Genomic DNA, 16,892 nt, shown 5'->3' on the forward strand with positions numbered 1-16,892 from the left:
AATGAGATTTCCCTAATAGGAAAGTATAATAATATTATTTTAGATAATTAATGGTCTTAGGGAAATTTATTTTTATTTTTTATTTATTTATTTTTTGAGACGGAGTCTCGCTCTGTTGCCCAGGCTGGAGTGCAGTGGCGTGATCTCAGCTCACTACAAGCTCTGCCTCCTGGGTCCACACCATTCTGCTGCCTCAGCCTCCTGAGTAGCTGGGACTACAGGTGCCTGCCAAGACGCCTGGCTAATTTTTTTTTTTTTTTTTTTTTTTTTGTATTTTTAGTAGAGATGGGGTTTTACTGTGTTAGCCAAGATGGTCTCCATCTCCTGACCTCATGATCCGCCCGCCTTGGCCTCCCAAAGTGCTGGGATTACAGGCGTGAGCCACCGCACCCAGCCAGGAAATTTTTTTTTTTTTTTTTTTTTGAGACGGAGTCTTGCTCTATCGCCCAGGCTGGAGTGCAGTGGCCAGATCTCAGCTCACCGCAAGCTCCACCTCCCAGGTTCACGCCATTCTCCTGCCTCAGCCTCCCGAGTAGGTGGGACTACAGGCGCCCACCACCTTGCCCGGCTAGTTTTTTGTATTTTTTAGTAGAGACGGGGTTTCACCGTGTTAGCCCGGATGGTCTCGATCTCCTGACCTCGTGATCCGCCCGTCTCAGCCTCCCAAAGTGCTGGGATTACAGGCTTGAGCCACCGCGCCCGGCCCAGGAAATTTAAAAGAATTTCTAGCTACTTTTTATCAAAAAGCTGATGCTAGCAGTTTAAGGGTTCTGATCTCCTAACACTTCCCCTTGCTTTTTCTCATGAGTCTAATATAGAAAGTGAGAAAGTCCTGTGATCTGAAAAGCCTTATATTTGATCCTAATGTAGTCTTGTTTTAAAATAGTTTCTTCCCTGTTATGAAACACACTTGAACTTCAAGCATTTCAGTTTTGAGTTTGAACTTGGCTAATTTGGCCCAAGAAATGATGTTCAGCTTTGGGCCTCCCACCTATACACCTATACCCCTACCTGACAAAATGAACACATGCTGAACCATTTTCCGAATGAAAGAAACAAGTTAATTCTGCTCTGTGCTAGAGGCATTAATTGCTCTCAATTTCAGTTCCCATCAGGTGTTTTTTTGTTTTTTTTTTTTTGTTGTTGTTGTTGTTGAGACAGAGTCTTGCTCTGTCACCCAGTTGGGGTATAGTGGCACAATCTTGACTCACTGCAACCGCCCCCTCCCAGGTTCAAGCGATTCTCCTGCCTCAACCTCCCAAGTAGCTGGGATTACAGGTGCACACCATCATGCCCAGCTAATTTTTGTATTTTTAGTAGAGACAGGGCTTTACCATGTTGGCCACTCTGGTCTCAAACTCCTGACCTCAAGTGATGCACTTGCCTCGGCCTCCCAAAATGCTGGAATTACAGGTGTCAGCCACTGCACCTGCCCAACTGAGGGTTGTTTTTTTTTTTTTTCAGACAGAGTTTTGCTCTTGTTGCCCAGGCTGGAGTGCAATGGCACCATCTCAGCTCACTGCAACCTCTACCTCCCAGGTTCAAGCGATTCTCCTGTCTCAACCTCCCGAGTAGCTGGGATTACAGGCGCATGCCACCCTGTCCGACTAATTTTTGTATTTTTAGTAGAGACGGGGTTTCATCGTATTGGTCAGGTTGGTCTTGAACTCCTGACCTCAGGTGATCTGCCTGCCTTGGCCTCCCAAAGTACTGGGATTACAGGCATGAGCCAGCATGCTCGGCCACGGAGGGTTTTTTTGGTTGTTGTTTTTAAACACAGGGTCTCCCTCTGTTGCCCATGTTGGACTGCAGTGGCGCAAGCATAACTCACTGAAGCGTTGACCTCCTGAGCTTAAGTGATCCTCCCACCTCAGCCTGCCAAGTAGCAGGGACTACAGGTGTGCACCATCATACTCAGCTAATTTTTTTTTATAGAGACGGGGAGGGGTCTCACTTTGTTACCCAGGATGGTCTCAAACTCCTGGGCTTAAGGGATCCTCCCATGTCGGCCTCCCAAACTGCTGGGATTATAGGCATAAAAGCCACCACTACTGGCCTGAGTTTTTCTAACTGTATCTTGGGTTGCTTTGTGTTTTATTAAATTGTTTTGCTCAGAAAATTTAATAAATTAGTCAGCTGGGCATGGTGGCTCACACCAGTAATCCCAGCACTTTGGGAGGCCAAGGTGGGAGGATGACTTGAGCCCAGGGGTTTGAGACCAACCTGGGCAACATAGGGAGACCCTGTCTCTGCAAAAATAAAAAAATTAGCCAGGCGTGTTGGTGTGCACCTGTGGTGCTACTTGGGGGGCTGAGGTGGGAGAACTGCTTGAGCCCTGGAGGTCGAGGCTGCAGTGAGCCATGGTTGTGTCACTGCACTCAACCGGGGCAACAGAGTGAGACTCTATCTCTAAAAAAAAAAAAGTGGGACCCTGTCTCAAAAAAAAAAAAAAAAAAAAAAAAGAGAGAGAAAGAAAAAAAAAAGAAGAAGAAGAAGAAAAGAAAATTTAGGCCAGGCTTGGTGGCTCACACCTGTAATCTCAACACTTCGGGAAGCTGAGGTGGGCAGATTAATTGAGGTCAGGAGTTCAAGATCAGCCTGGCTAACATGGTGAAATCCTGTCTCGACGAGAAATACAAAAATTAGCCAGGTGTCGTGGTGTGCACTTGTAGTCCCAGCTACTTGGGAGGCTGAGGCAGGAGAATTCCTTGAATCCAGGAGGTGGAGGCTGCAGTGAGCCGAGATCGTACCACTGCACTCCAGCCTGGGTGACACAGCAAAATTCCATCTCAAAAAAAGAAAAAAAAGAAAATTTAATAAATTATTCACTTTTGTTTCCCCATATTTTTACCCATTTTTACAGCAAGCTTTTCCTTTTAATTATTACAATCTGAGCCAATTCATAGTTAGGATTATGTTTTTTAACTATCTTCTCTACAAAAATGGTTTTATTTTATTTGATACTGTGGAATGTTGCGATTAGAATGTCAGCTGATAAACATAGCTAGAAACTGTAGCAACAACTTATGGTGTCTGACCCACTTTAGCAGGTGAGTCTGTAGCAGAATGAGGGAAAAGGTACTCTAAAAAGCAATGCAAATAATATGAATCAAAACCATCCTTTGCGAGGCTGGGCGAGGTGGCTCACACCTGTAATCCTAGCATTTTTCAAGGCCAAGGTAGGAGGATCATTTGATGCCAGGAGTTCAAGACCAGCCTGGGCAACATAGTGGGACACTGACTCTACAAAAAAGTTTAAAAATTAGTTGAGGTGGTGGCATGAGCCTGTAGTTCCAACAACTCAGGAGGTGGGAGGATGGCTTGAACGCAGGGACTCAAGGCTGCAGTGAGCCGAGATCACGCCATTGCACTCCAACCTGGTGGGTAACGGAATGAAACCCTGTCTCAAAAAACAAAACAAACCAGAAAGTGTTTTGCTTTTGTAAGCATATAGTTGGTAGGATTATTCTTACCTCTCTAGACTTAACATTTTATCTGCTATAAAACAAGTATTCCTTTTTTTTTTTTTTTTGAGATGAGATGGAGTTTCGCTTTATTGCCCAGGCTGGAGTGCAGTGGTGCAGTCTCGGCTCACTGCAACCTCCACCTCCCGGGTTCAAGCGATTCTCCTGACTCAGCCTCCTGAGTAGCTGGGATTACAGGCACACACCACACCTGGCTAATTTTGTATTTTTAGTAGAGACAAGGTTTCACCATGTTGGCAAGGCTGGTCTTGAACTCCTGACCTCAGGTGATCTGCCTGCCTTGGCCTCCCAAAGTGCTGGGATTACACGCATGAGCCACTGTGCCTAGCCAAAAACAAGTATTCTAATGAATAGCAGCCCTCACTAATGGAAGTGATATTTCTTGTATTTTTATAGCCCTCACTTCTTCCAAGGTTCTGATAAAAGAACTACAAATAGAGGGCTTTATTATGATACAAAAAAGTAATAATGCTTCCACATAAGCCACCATTTTAGACAAAAGGTTTCCCATTTTGAATAGTGGAGAATGAAAACCAAGCATTCATTTCATTGCAATATATGATCTAAAATAATCATAATAACCATATTATTTGGCTGGGTAGCTGGTTTTTGTTTGTTTGTTTGTTTGTTTGTTTGAGATGGAATCTCACACTGTCGCCCAGGGTTGGAATGCAATGGCGTGATCTCAGCTCACTGCTACCTCTACCTCCTGGGTTCAAGCGATTCTCCTGCCTCAGCCTCCCAAGTAGCTGGGATTACAGGTGCCCGCCACCACGCCCGGCTAGTTTTTTGTATTTTTAGTAGATACGGGGTTTCTTTTTTTTTTTTTTGAGACGGAGTCTCGCTCTGTCTTCCAGGCTGGAGGTGCAGTGGCGCGATCTCGGCTCACCGCAAGCTCCACCTCCTGGGTTCACGCCATTCTCCTGCCTCAGCCTCCCGAGTAGCTGGGACTGCAGGTGCCCGCCACCACGCCCGGCTAATTTTTTGTATTTTTAGTAGAGACGGGGTTTCACCGTGTTAGCCAGGATGGTCTTGATCTCCTGACCTCGTGATCTGCCCGCCTCGGCCTCCCAAAGTGCTGGGATTACAGGCATGAGCCACCACCAAAATTTCTAAAATCTGGCCATTTTCATACTATTACAAATGAAATATATATAATATTGGCATTTTAATATGTGTTTTAGAGCTAATAATGATGACGATAGCAGTCACTTGACATTATGTTATAGGCATTCTACTAAATTCATTTGATCCTTATAGCAATTTCATGAGATTAGCACTATTTTCTCTGTTTTACTGAAGAGGAAAAAGCACTATTATCCCCAGGTTACTGATGAAACGAGTGCTCAGAGAAGTGAAACAATTTGCCCAAAGCAGAAAGTGGCAAACCAGGAGTTAAACCTGGGTCTGTCCAATTCCAAAGCTTGTGTTCAAAATCTCTACACTATAGATAAAACAGATGAACAAAAGATTTGCCCTATCTGAATGAACAGAATCATATTTTCAAAGAAAGTATTGGGACCCATAGTCTGATAAAAAGCTCTATTCTAAAAATTTATTTACATGAAATATTTCATAAAGGTATAAACATCAGCTAGACATTTAGCTGAACATTCAACAACTTTTTTTTACAGTCTAAACTTGGAAACATAACAGAAAATGGGGATATAACCTATATATCTATCTATAGGTGAACACGATTAATCAAAGTGATCAGCCTTGGCCGGGTGTGGTGGCTGAAGCCTGTAATCCCAGCATTTTGGGAGGCTGAGGCAGGTGGATCATTTGAAGTCAGGGGTTCGAGATCAGCCTGGCCAACATGGTGAAACCGTCTCTACTGAAAATACAAAAATTAGCTGGGCGTGGTGGCGCATGCTTGTAATCCCAGCTACTGGGGAGGCTGAGGCAGGAGAATTGGGAGGCAGAGGTTGCGGTCAGCCGAGATCATGCCACTGCACTCCAGTCTGGGTGACAGAGTGAGACCCTGTCTCAAAAAAAAAAAACCAAAACAACAACAACAAAGAAATCAGCCTTAAAATTTGCCCTTAAAACCAATTTTAGACTGGGTGTGGTGGCTCACGCCTGTAATCCCAGCACTTTGGGAGGCCAAGGCAGGTGGCTCACCTGAGGTAAGGTGTTCAAGACCAGCCTGGCCAACATGGCGAAAACATGTCTCTACTAAAGATACAAAACATTAGCTGGGCGTGGTGGCAGGTGCCTGTAATCACAGCTACTCGGGATGTTGAGGCAGGAGAATAGCTTGAACCTGGAAGTCGGAGGAGGCTGCAGTGACCTGAGATCATGCCATTGCACTCCAGCCTGGGCAACAAAAGTGAGACTCTGTCTCAAAAAAAAAAAAAAAGAAAAAAAAAACCTAATTTAATTACAGTGAAAAAGTCCTTAGTAGTCTGTGAAAATATTTACCTCCTCTAGCTTTTTGAGAAATCTAGCTATTAAACTGCAGCTCTCAGACTGTAAAGGCAAAATGCCTAACATCTTGTCAGCTGATCAACTGAACCCAGCCTGGGCAACACAGTGAAACCCCTGTCTCTTAAAAAAAAGAAAAAAAAGAAAATACATAAAACGTTTGTGGGAGGTGATCTCCTTGTGTGTGTGTGTGTGTGTTCTTCACAATAGGACAAATTTATCGAGAAATGTTGTAATGGTTCCCAGATGTTTATTTTTTTAAAAAGTCAAAATGTGGTGATAGCCAGGTATTTGTCTCTAAAGTGAGAATGATGTCATTCCACTTGGAGTTTATTGACACAGAACTTCCTTTTGTCTGAGAAATCTCCAGCACTGTGAATATGGCTTTAATTAAGAGATACACTGATCACTTGCTGATTTCGTTACAAGGGAGGAACTTCTCTAATTTATATGGATTGCTTTGTGGACCACAGTAAAACATAAAAAGGACCACTGGCAATGTGTTGATTTGTATCTACTGTATTCTTATATTCATTTCTGAAAACTACTGTTTAGAAAGTTCTGTAGGATTACTGAAGTGTAAAATGTATTTGGATTTGCAATCCACTTTTTAAAGAGAGGCCATATTGTGGTTATTGACATTAAAAATGAACGTTCTTACCCATACTTGTGGGGCTGAATCTTTGAATATCATTTTAAAACATGAGGAAATGTCTTCTGAATTTAGGGAAGTCACACATAGATCCGACTTCCTCTAAAAACCTTTGGCACTTTATTTGTTCATAGATTTGTGGCAAATTCTCTGGAATCATATGATCTAAAGTACAAATCATTGTCTCAAAATCTAAGGCATGATATGCACATGGGAATCTTTAAGTAGTTGTCTAAGTCTATCTTCAAGTGATATCTGATAAGACCTAAATTACGGTAGTGTCGTGGGACGAAGAAAACAACCCACTCTACTTCAGAATCTTAACCACTTGACTCCACATCCATTGAACCATGTAATTCTTAGTTCTCCATTCAGCTTCTCTGTTAAAAGAGATAAACAGGTCTAAAATGCAGCTTCTGTAATTCAAGAATGAGTAATAAGGAGCTGTAAAGTGTGCACTCGGCTGACTTGGAGATTAATGGGAATAAAAAAAAGAGTCAGTAGATCCAAAAAGATGTGTGGAAAGGAAATTTCTCTGCACACAGGATCTGCCAATTTGTGAAAGTTCTCGATTGTTTATAAACACAAGGGCTGTAATTCTGCTAATGAAAAAAGTGAAAAACTGTCCAAATAATGCTAAATGAATCACAGTTGTTCTCAATTATTTGGATACTTAATTCACTCCTCTGAGTTTCCAGTTTACATCAAGCCAACCCCCAACACCCCGGGCTGACCCGGGGGTCCTGATCCCTGCACACACCAGGTCATCTCCGCTGGGCCCTGGCGCTTTGGCCCGTGCGGGTCTTGGGCCCCAGGGTAGCGGCCACTGCGGGCGCAGCAGCGGGAAACACCGGAGTCTGTGACTCCAGACAGGACCCACCGTGTCCTCTTGAACTTTGCACAGCGCGTGACGGGGTCAGACAGCGCACCGCGGCCCGGCCTTTCGCGGGGGTCCTCGGGGAAGAGAGAGGAGCGCGGGCTTCTTCGGAGGCCTGAGCGGGACGCAGCCTGCAGCCCCTCCCCGCACAGGCTGCCCCCGACCCGCCGCTAGCGCAGCTCTGCTGGGATCCGGCGCCTTCCCCGGCTGTCCTCGGCCTCCCGCACGCTCCGCGGGAGGAGCCGCCGGCGGCCGTGACGCGTCAAGGAGGAAACGCCGGCGCCCGGCGGCCCTGCCGGGAAGGAGGAAGCGCAGTGCGTTCGGCTCGGCGCCCACTGCGCCGGGAGCAGCACCGCGGGGCCGGGTAGGTGCGGGACCGGCGGGAGGGTCCGCGCGCCCGGGACTCCAACTGCGGCCCGGGGCGGGGCGAGGGCCGCCCGGGCCTCGGCCGCTGCCTGTCCTCGGAAAAAGCCGTACCCCCGCCCAGCCCCCGGCTCCTGGAGAGTATGGTCTTTGTTTCCACGAGGTGAATTCAGATCCTGCCTCGAGATTCCTAAACGTCCAAGGGGTGTCGGTGGCTGGACCTTGTTAACTCGCACGCAGCCGCCGAGCCTGGAGGAGCCAGGAACGCCGAGCTGAAAGTGGGTGCAAGTCACCTGCGAGGGTCGGGGAGGGGCAAGCCGCCAGAGTGGGGTGGATGGAATCGTTTAACCTGTTGTCAGCGGATCTGTAGTAAGAGATCTTAATACGTTGCATCTTTTAAGTTCTCTGTGATTTCAACCCTTACGTCTCTTCAAGTGAATCTGGCCCTGTTAATTCTCACAGTTTTAGCCATGGGCATGTACCCACTAGAAGTGCTTTGAGATTTTTAGATTCTGTCATTTTTAGTCATCGTTACTTGGAAAGAGAAAAGAGAAAGGAATCATCTCTTGAAACTTAAAACGCTTTCGTTGAGTTGTGCACAGTGACTTCTGAACCAAGAGTAGAATTTCAGTCCTGCACCAGAGACTACTTAGGGTGCACTTGGGTGCAAAATAAATACACAGCACTGTAATTTCTAAATCTTTGTCAAAGTGAAAAATAGACTGTTGTGTATTTTGATTCTCTCCTTCTCACCAGATTGAGACTTCACCCAGCCAATCTGGGAGGTGCCTTCTTTATTTACCAAACACTTACATAGCTCTTACTATGGCTGGGCTCTTTCTAAGTGCTTTATAAATATTAAATCAAATTATTAACTCAACATATTATAGCGGTTCTAGCAATGAAGAGGTTATCCATACTTTAGTTCCCCAAATGTCGCTGGAAGAGCTATAAACATTAGAAGAAGTTTTAGGCGTGTTTTAAGCACCGGGTGTGCCTCTGGTCCCCTTGGCTACCACTTCTGTAAGACAAGCCACCACCCCTGCATTTCCCTGGGGTAAGGGAGCCTGCAGCTCCTGGGAATGCGACCTGTTCAAAGCGGTGTTGGCCAGAACATGAATGACTTGTGTAACTTGGTCTCTCTCAACTGCCATTGTGCCCATCGGCTAACTCTGGAGACACCAGAACTTCCCCTTCTTTAACTGCCACTGCATGGAGCCTACTTTTGTTTTTGAAAAGAGCTTTGTTCCTAATCTGTTCGACATTATTTATATGAAATTATTTATATGACAATTTAGATATGAGGGTCAGATTGAACTTGAAATGCACTATAAAATAGAACATTTTTGTTTGCACACATCAACATAACAAATAACGTTTTGTAATTTTACTGCTATTTGCTCTTGGAAACATTGAATTGGTAGGTCAGCCTCATAAGTGTACATTTTGTGATTTGCAGATATTCAGAGAGGATATTTTTTCAGAATAACATGCCCTCTTCAAATGTGCACCATTAGAGACACAATGGGGTGACTAAGATAGACATGATTCTTGTAATTATGGTGACTATGAATATAATGTCAAAATCTGCACATCAGACTAGCTTTCTGACTCCCTCTCCCCCTTTCTGCGCCCCCTCCCTTATCTCTCTCTCATATATTTAACTTTTCAGGGAGATGATTAAGTGAGCCGATAAGCCTTATTTAATAGGATTATGAAGTGTCTCTTGAAGCAAGGAGGCTCATGTTCCTCTGATATTTTAATAATTTATGGCACAACAGGCATTAGTGTCATTCGTGAATTCAGTTTAGCCAGATGACCCCTGGCATTTTCATGGCTTGCAAAGTGCTTCCAGACAGCGAGATCTTGTGTGGTTGATCTCTTAACTACTTTTTATTACCCGTTTTTACAGATGAAGAAACTGAGGCATAGAAATGTTAAAGTGCTTTAGCCTGGATTGCACAGCAGGTGAGAGGCAGAGCTTGAATGGAAGGCAGGTGTGTGGGCAGTGCCTGGCACGTGCAGGCCTGTAATAAACATCTGTGGAATGAATGACTCTTCATGGCTTCAGATACCTTGCTCTTCAAAACATGTCTCTCAAAATACCATAGTAATTGATTTATGCCTGAGAGATTTTCCAGGCCTAGTCCAATGCCTCTCTTATTTCAAACAGTATCTGATACAGCACATTTTCTACAAAAAGGATGGGAATGCCCTTGGACTCATTTCTTAGGATTTGCCACCTCTGGTTTTTGAAAAAGAAAATAGGTGGGGTGTTTTTTTCATCCTACTTTTTTTCTCTGATTTTGAGAGTTTAGAACGGACACGTGGTATTTAAGTTCGTGTTGACAGCTTTCTTTTTTTCTTTTTCTTTTCTTTTTTTTTTTTTTTTTGAGACGGAGTCTTGCTGTTTCGCCCTGGCTGGAGTGCAATAGCACAGCCTAGGCTCACTGCAACCTCTGCCTCCTGGGTTCAAGCAATTCTCCTGCCTCAGCCTGGGACTGAGTAGCTGAGTAGCCTGAGTAGCTGGGACTACAGGTGCATGCCACCACAGCCGGCTAATTTTTTGTGTTTTTAGTAGAGACAGGGTGTCACCATGTTGGTCAGGCTGGTCTCAAACCCCTGACCTCAAGATCCGCCTGCCTTGGCCTCCCAAAGTGTTGGGATTACAGGCGTGAACCACTGTACCCGGCCACAGCTTTTCTCTCTCTGAACTACTTAGATTTATGATCAAGTTCAAACTCAGTGATCATAGGTATTGTAAATATTTTTGAAATAAAACTATGTGTTTTATTGAAATATTGCAATAACTTTAGCATAAAGGGTCTTAAAAAATACACACAAAATTCCTCGACTATTTATATGCTTTAAGCATAGCCCTCTGTACCTAAAGTATGTGATTTCCAGGTGGAAAACCTTAAATTAGAGAGTATAATATGGTCATTACCTGGCGGGAGGAATTGAGAAGGGTTATCAGGGAGAGATGAGAGATGGGATGGCCTTTCCCATGAGGTGTATTAGGTGGTAAGAAACCCGTAATGAAGACAGAGTCATCTGCCTGTCAATGCTTTTCTGTGTGGGAGTGGAATAAAATACCTTTGAAACCTGCCTTGTTTCAGAAACCACTTTACCTTTTCCAATTCTCATGTTTTCTCTTTTTTAAAAAAAATTAATGTAAATTACTGACTAAACTGCTGATTCATGAAACTCAAATTATGTAACATGTTATTCCTGACGGATGTAACAACTCCCGTATTATTTTAAGCAACTCAGTGTCTCTGTTTTCCTTTACCTTTTCCATTTCTCATGGTGGAGACTTTGCTCTCATTTCACTCTCCCCTGCCCAGTATCATGGAGAAAAGTGGTAAATCTAAGAGGTGCTACTTCCACATCTTGTAGTTCACGTCAAAGTAGTTTTAACTCAATGCTAACTTTCAGTTGTCATTGCCGAGGAAGACAATGTGGAAATCAGATTTGAAGGCCAATTCAAAGCATCACCCAGTAAAACTGTATTGGCTGTCTGAAGCTGAACCAGAGGCTTTTCAAAGGGAATTAGGGCAGTGTGCAGTATCCTTGCCTTTGTCCAATTTCTCAAATCCTTTCCGATTTCTCTAGAGTTCTGAAAACCTGCCTAAGTTCACCTCCTTGTAGCCACTGTTATTCTATTACGCTAAATCAAAATCTGCTTTCCTTGGGTAGGATTGGGGGTGACTGAAAGAAACATGAAGATACAAGGGGAATTGTTAGAGAGTGAGGGACTGATAATATGTAAGACAGAAAATGGAGGTGTGTGTGAAATAGGTAATGTTAGTGAGGGCTTGTGGCAGAGGATTCCTGTACAGTGCATTGTGCTTCCCCTGACAGGGCCATACATATAGGAAAGACCTATATGGAATGAAAATTTGAGAAGAACTAGAAACATCTCTTGGCATGATATGATATTGGTGGGCAGTTACTTTGTACCATCAAGTGCAGAAGTGTTCTTGTGGGTAGCTCTTTCTTCAAGCCACTAAATGAGTTTGTTGGCAGATAATTAAAATGTAGAGGCCAGGCATGGTGGCTCACGCCAGTAATCCCAGCATTTTGGGAGGCCAAGGTGGGCGGATCACCTGAGGTCAGGAGTTCGAGACCAGCCTGGCCAACACGGTGAAACCCTGTCTCTACTGAAAAAAAAAACAAACATAAATTAGCTGGGCATGGTGGCGCATGCCTGTAAGGCCAGCTACTTGGGAGGCTGAGGCAGGAGACTCTTTTGAACTCAGGAGGTGGAGGTTTCAGTGAGCGAAGATTGTGCCATTGCCCTCTGGCCTGGGCAACAAGAGTGAAACTCTTTTTCTAAAAAAAAAGGAAAAAGAAAAAAAAGGCCAGGCACAGTGGCTCACGCCTGTAATCCCAGCACTTTGGGAGGCTGAGGCGGGCGGATCACCTGAGGTCAGGAGTTTGAGACCAGCCTGGCCAACATGGAGAAACCCCATCTCTACTAAAAATACAAAATTACCTGGAGATGGTGGCGCATGCCTGTAATCCCAGCTACTCGGGAAGCTGAGGCAGGAGAATGGCTTGAACTCGAGAGGCAGAGGTTGCAGTGAGCCAAGATCACGCCACTGCACTCCAAACTGAGCGACAGAATGAGACTCTTTCTCAAAAAAAAAAAAAAAGAAAAATGGATTTCATATGTAATATATTCATATACAAAAGTAGGACTCACTCATTAGCCAGTCTACAGACTGCTATACAGTGGTGCTTCGTAAGTTTGAAAATGAGAAGGAACTTTATTATTCTACTTATGTTTTTAATTAATTATTATTATTATTTTTGAGACAGAATCTCGCTCTCTTGCCCAGACTGGAGTGCAGTGGCATGATCTCAGCTCACTGCAACTTCCACCTCCCAGGTTCAAGCAATTCTTGTGTCTCAGCCTTCTGAGTAGCTGGGTCTACAGTTGTGCACCACCATGCCCAGCTGATTGTTTTTGTATTTTTGGTAGAGACAGGTGTCGCTATGTTGGCTAGGCTGGTCTCGAACTCCTGGCCTCAGTTTTCCACCCGCCTCAGCCTCCCAAAGTGCTGGGATTACAGGCGTGAGCCACCGTGCTTGGCCTACTGTGGTTATTTTCCTCCCTATTTTTTTTTTCCTTTTTTTTTTTTGACATGGAGTCTCACTCTGTCACCCAAGCTGGAGTGCAGTGACACGATCTCGGCTCACTACAACCTCTACCTTTGAGGTTCAAGCGATTCTCCTGCCTCAGCCTCTGAAGTAGCTGGGACTACAGGCACCTACTACCACACCTGGCTAATTTTGTATTTTTAGTAGAAACAGGGTTTCACCATGTTGGCAAGGCTGGTCTTGAACTCCTGACCTCAAGTGATCTGCCCACATCGGCCTCCCAAAGTGCTGGGATTACAGGCATGACCCACTGCTCCTGGCCTACCTCCCTATTTTCTAACCAAAAACAGATAAAGATTAACTTAAAATGATTTAAATTCCAACTCAGCATCTATACATGCAGATAAACATATATATATGTGCGTGTGTGTGTATGACCAGTATATAGTCTATATAATCTAATGCACACGTATGTGGTTTTTGTTTTTGTTTTTTGTTTTTTTTTGAGACAGACTCTTACTGTGTTGCCCACACTGGAATGTAGTGGCACGATTTTGGCTCACTGCAACCTCCGCCTCCCAGGTTCAAGTGATTCTCCTCCCTCAGCCTCCTGAGTACCTGGGATTACAGACTCGTGCCACCACGCCTGGCTAATTTTGTATTTTTAGTTGAGATAGAGTTTCTGCGTGTTGGTCAGGCTAGTCTCGAACTCCTGACTTCAGATAATCTGCCCGCCTCAGCTTCCCAAAGTGCTGGGATTACAGGCGTGTGCCACCATGCCCAGCCAGATGTATGTTTTATATATGACCAGCTCAAAGGGAATTTTGGAATCATATTCTTAGTTTCCCGAGAAAACACATGCATCTTCACCCCCATTTTAATTTTAGTTTTGTCTTCTATTTTTTAAACTTTAAATTATAAAGGTATACAAGACTGAGGTGGGAGGATTGCTTGAGTGCAGGAGTTCAATGTTATGGTGAGCTATGATTGTGCCACTGCACTCCAGCCTAGGTGACAGATTGAGACCCTATCCATCCTCGATAAAGAAGTATGTATGCTCTTAAATTCAAGCAATTGAGAAGCATATGTAATTAAAAAAAAAATCCTCTCTACTCTAATTTTATCCACAAAGATAACCACTGCTGCTGCTATTTTTATACCCTTCTAGACTTTTTCATGCTTACATAAATTTGTGTATCTATATAAGCACACGAGAGTTTTTTTTTTTTTAAATGGGAATTGTTTTACACGATTTGTTATTTTGTTTTTTTAATTTTCTTTTATCTATTTATTTATTTGTGTGTGTGTGTGTGTGTGTGACAGGGTTTTACTCTATCTCCCAGGCTGGAATGCAGTGGCACGATTGTGACTCACTGCTGTTTCGACCTCTGGGGCTCAAGCGATCCTCCTGCCTTGGCCTCCCGAGTACTGGTGTGTGCCACCATACCCAACTAATTATTTTTAATTTTTAGTAGAGACAGGGTCTTACTATGTTGCCCAGGCTGGTCTTGAACCCCTGGGCTCAAGTAATCCTCCTGCCTCTGCCTCCCAAAGTGCAGGAATTGCAGATGTCAGCCACTGTGCTGTGCCCATCCTGTTTCTTATTAAACCTATATATAGACATCTATAGATCTATATCGATAGTTTTGATAGCTGCATAGTATTTTGCTTTATAGTTGATTATCCATTTTCTGTTATTTCTATTGCTAACATTTTTACCATTTTGAGTCTTTTAAAATATGTTTAAATCACCAAAGTAATACTTTTTTGGACAAATAAAAGAAGAAATAGAGAAAATAAGAATTACCAGGAAATCTATCACTCATTGGTAAACCGATATTAGCATTTTAGAATATGTCCTTCTAGGCTTTTATTTGTGTGTGCATGTGCATATCTTCAATGCCATTTTTAAAAGTTTCCCTTATACAGACTTGCTTTGTTGGTTAGAGAATCGCACTTACGTAGCCAGCCAACGTCACAGATTCCGTGCACCTTTGAACCAGTTATTTTACTGTTTCCTGGCCACCTGCCATGCCCCAGCCCTGGCTAACACTCTTGGAAATTTATACCACTGCTCATAAAGGGAATAAGGGTGTGTGGATAGATTGACAAATCCATCCAAATTAACATAAAGCACATGTTCTTCTAATGAGAGTCCGTCAATGTTTGTATTTTAAGTTCATCTAAAATACAGGATATTTAAGAAGAGAAATGGGCCGGGCGCGGTGGCTCAAGCCTGTAATCCCAGCACTTTGGGAGGCCGAGATGGGCGGATCACAAGGTCAGGAGATCGAGACCATCCTGGCTAACACGGTGAAACCCCGTCTCTACTAAAATACAAAAAACTAGCCGGGCGAGATGGCCTGTAGTCCCAGCTACTTGGGAGGCTGAGGCAGGAGAATGGCGTGAACCTGGGAGATGGGGCTTGCAGTGAGCTGAGATCCGGCCACTGCACTCCAGCCTGGGCGACAGAGCGAGACTCTGTCTCAAAAAAAAAAAAAAAAAAAAAAAGAAGAGAAATGATAGGATGTTCACATGTAATTGATTGTAATCACTAAAGGAGAAGCAGAAATAATTGACTTGAATCAAGGAAAAAGTGGCTGTTCTAAATTTCAGTTAGGAATTAGAACAACTGGCATGGTAGCTCATGCCTGTAATCCCAGCACTTTTAGAGGTTGAAGTGGGCAGATTGCTTGAGCTCAGGAGTTTGAGACCAGCCTGGGCAACATGGTGAAACCTAGTCTCTACAAAAAATACAAAAAATTGGACCAGGCGCGGTGGCTCACGCCTGTAATCCCAGCACTTTGGGAGGCCAAGGCGGGTGGATCACCTGAGGTCAGGAGTTTGAGACCAGCCTGGCCAATGTGGTGAAACTCTTTCTTTACTAAAAATACAAAAATTAGTTGGGTGTGGTGGTGGGTGCCTGTAATCCCAGCTGCTTGGGAGGCTGAGGCAAGAGAATTGCTTGAACCCGGGAGGTGGAGGTTGCAGTGAGCCAAGATCACACCACTGCAGTCCAGCCTGGGTGACAAGAGCAAAACTCTGTCTCAAAACAAAAACAACAACAACAACAAAAAAAAACCCTCTCTTTCTCTCTCTCTATATAAAATTAGCCAGGTGTGGTGACACACACTTGTGGCGCCAGCTACTGGGAAGACTAGGTGGGAGGATTGCTTGAGCTGCAGAGGTGGAGGTTTCAGTGAGCTGTGATCATGCCACTGCACTCCAGCTTGGGTGACAGAGTGAGACCCTGTCTCACAAACAAAACAAACAAAAAAAGAAATTAGAACAGTTGAACTCGAGATGTTTTGAAATACTCGTCTACTAATGAGTACATTGTTTATAGTATAATTGGTCTAAACAGCACTGCCACCAATGGTGGGAATAGGTGACCTTGAAGTTTCTTGTGATCCTATTATAGGCTGTTTCAGAGTCAGTAACACTTGACTTAGTATAATTTCATGCACACAACTCCCTCTTCACATACTAAAGCGACCAGTCTTTTCAGACAGCATCGGTCTGTGCTGACGTCTCTCCATCCATCCGCTTTTCTTCTCCCAAGGTGTGAGTACACAATCTACCACACACGGTCTACAGCAGGTATAGGCTCCTGCACCTGTTGTGGCCTCCCCTGCTTTCTGAGAGTTTGCTCTCCTTTATAAACCTTGTTCTTTTTTGCTCTTCTTCCACCTCTTGCATTAAGAAAATTTCTGTCTTTTCTCTATCCCACTCTCTTCATGTTGGTCTTAAGCAAAATGGGTACTAATCATGGTAACACGTTTAAGAGCAGGCCTTTAATAAGGAAACGGAAAGCTTTTAGTTTGGGAAGAAACATAGACATTATAAAGAACTAGTGGTTTCAACCATCAAAGCCCTTGAGAATACCTAGTAATTCCTTTTAAAATATCCACAGAAGTCCACACCCACCTCCTCTTCTCTAAAAAAGCTCTTTTTCCTTAAGCATTGGCATGAACTATAAAAT

At 43.9% G+C, this 16,892-nt stretch overlaps 1 protein-coding gene across 5 annotated transcripts in view; it reads left to right on the forward strand.

Annotated features, from left to right (window-relative positions):
* The window catches only part of LOC111549202 (serine/threonine-protein kinase Sgk3), a 194,759-nt gene that overhangs the window by 39,776 nt on the left and 138,091 nt on the right, over window positions 1-16,892 (forward strand). The window contains exon 1 of one of the 5 annotated variants that reach the window (XM_023222316.2): window positions 7,390-7,805. The exons of 1 other annotated variant lie outside the window; for it this stretch is intronic. The gene's annotated coding sequence lies outside the window, so the exon portion shown is untranslated. Of the gene's footprint in view, window positions 1-7,389; window positions 7,806-7,871; window positions 8,083-16,892 lie in introns of those variants that run through there. 3 more of the 5 variants (XM_023222319.3, XM_023222322.3, XM_023222324.3) reach the window with 3 other exon arrangements.

Source organism: Piliocolobus tephrosceles, chromosome 7, assembly GCF_002776525.5.
Source record: "Piliocolobus tephrosceles isolate RC106 chromosome 7, ASM277652v3, whole genome shotgun sequence".
In the NCBI taxonomy this organism is placed as follows: Eukaryota; Metazoa; Chordata; class Mammalia; order Primates; family Cercopithecidae; genus Piliocolobus; species Piliocolobus tephrosceles.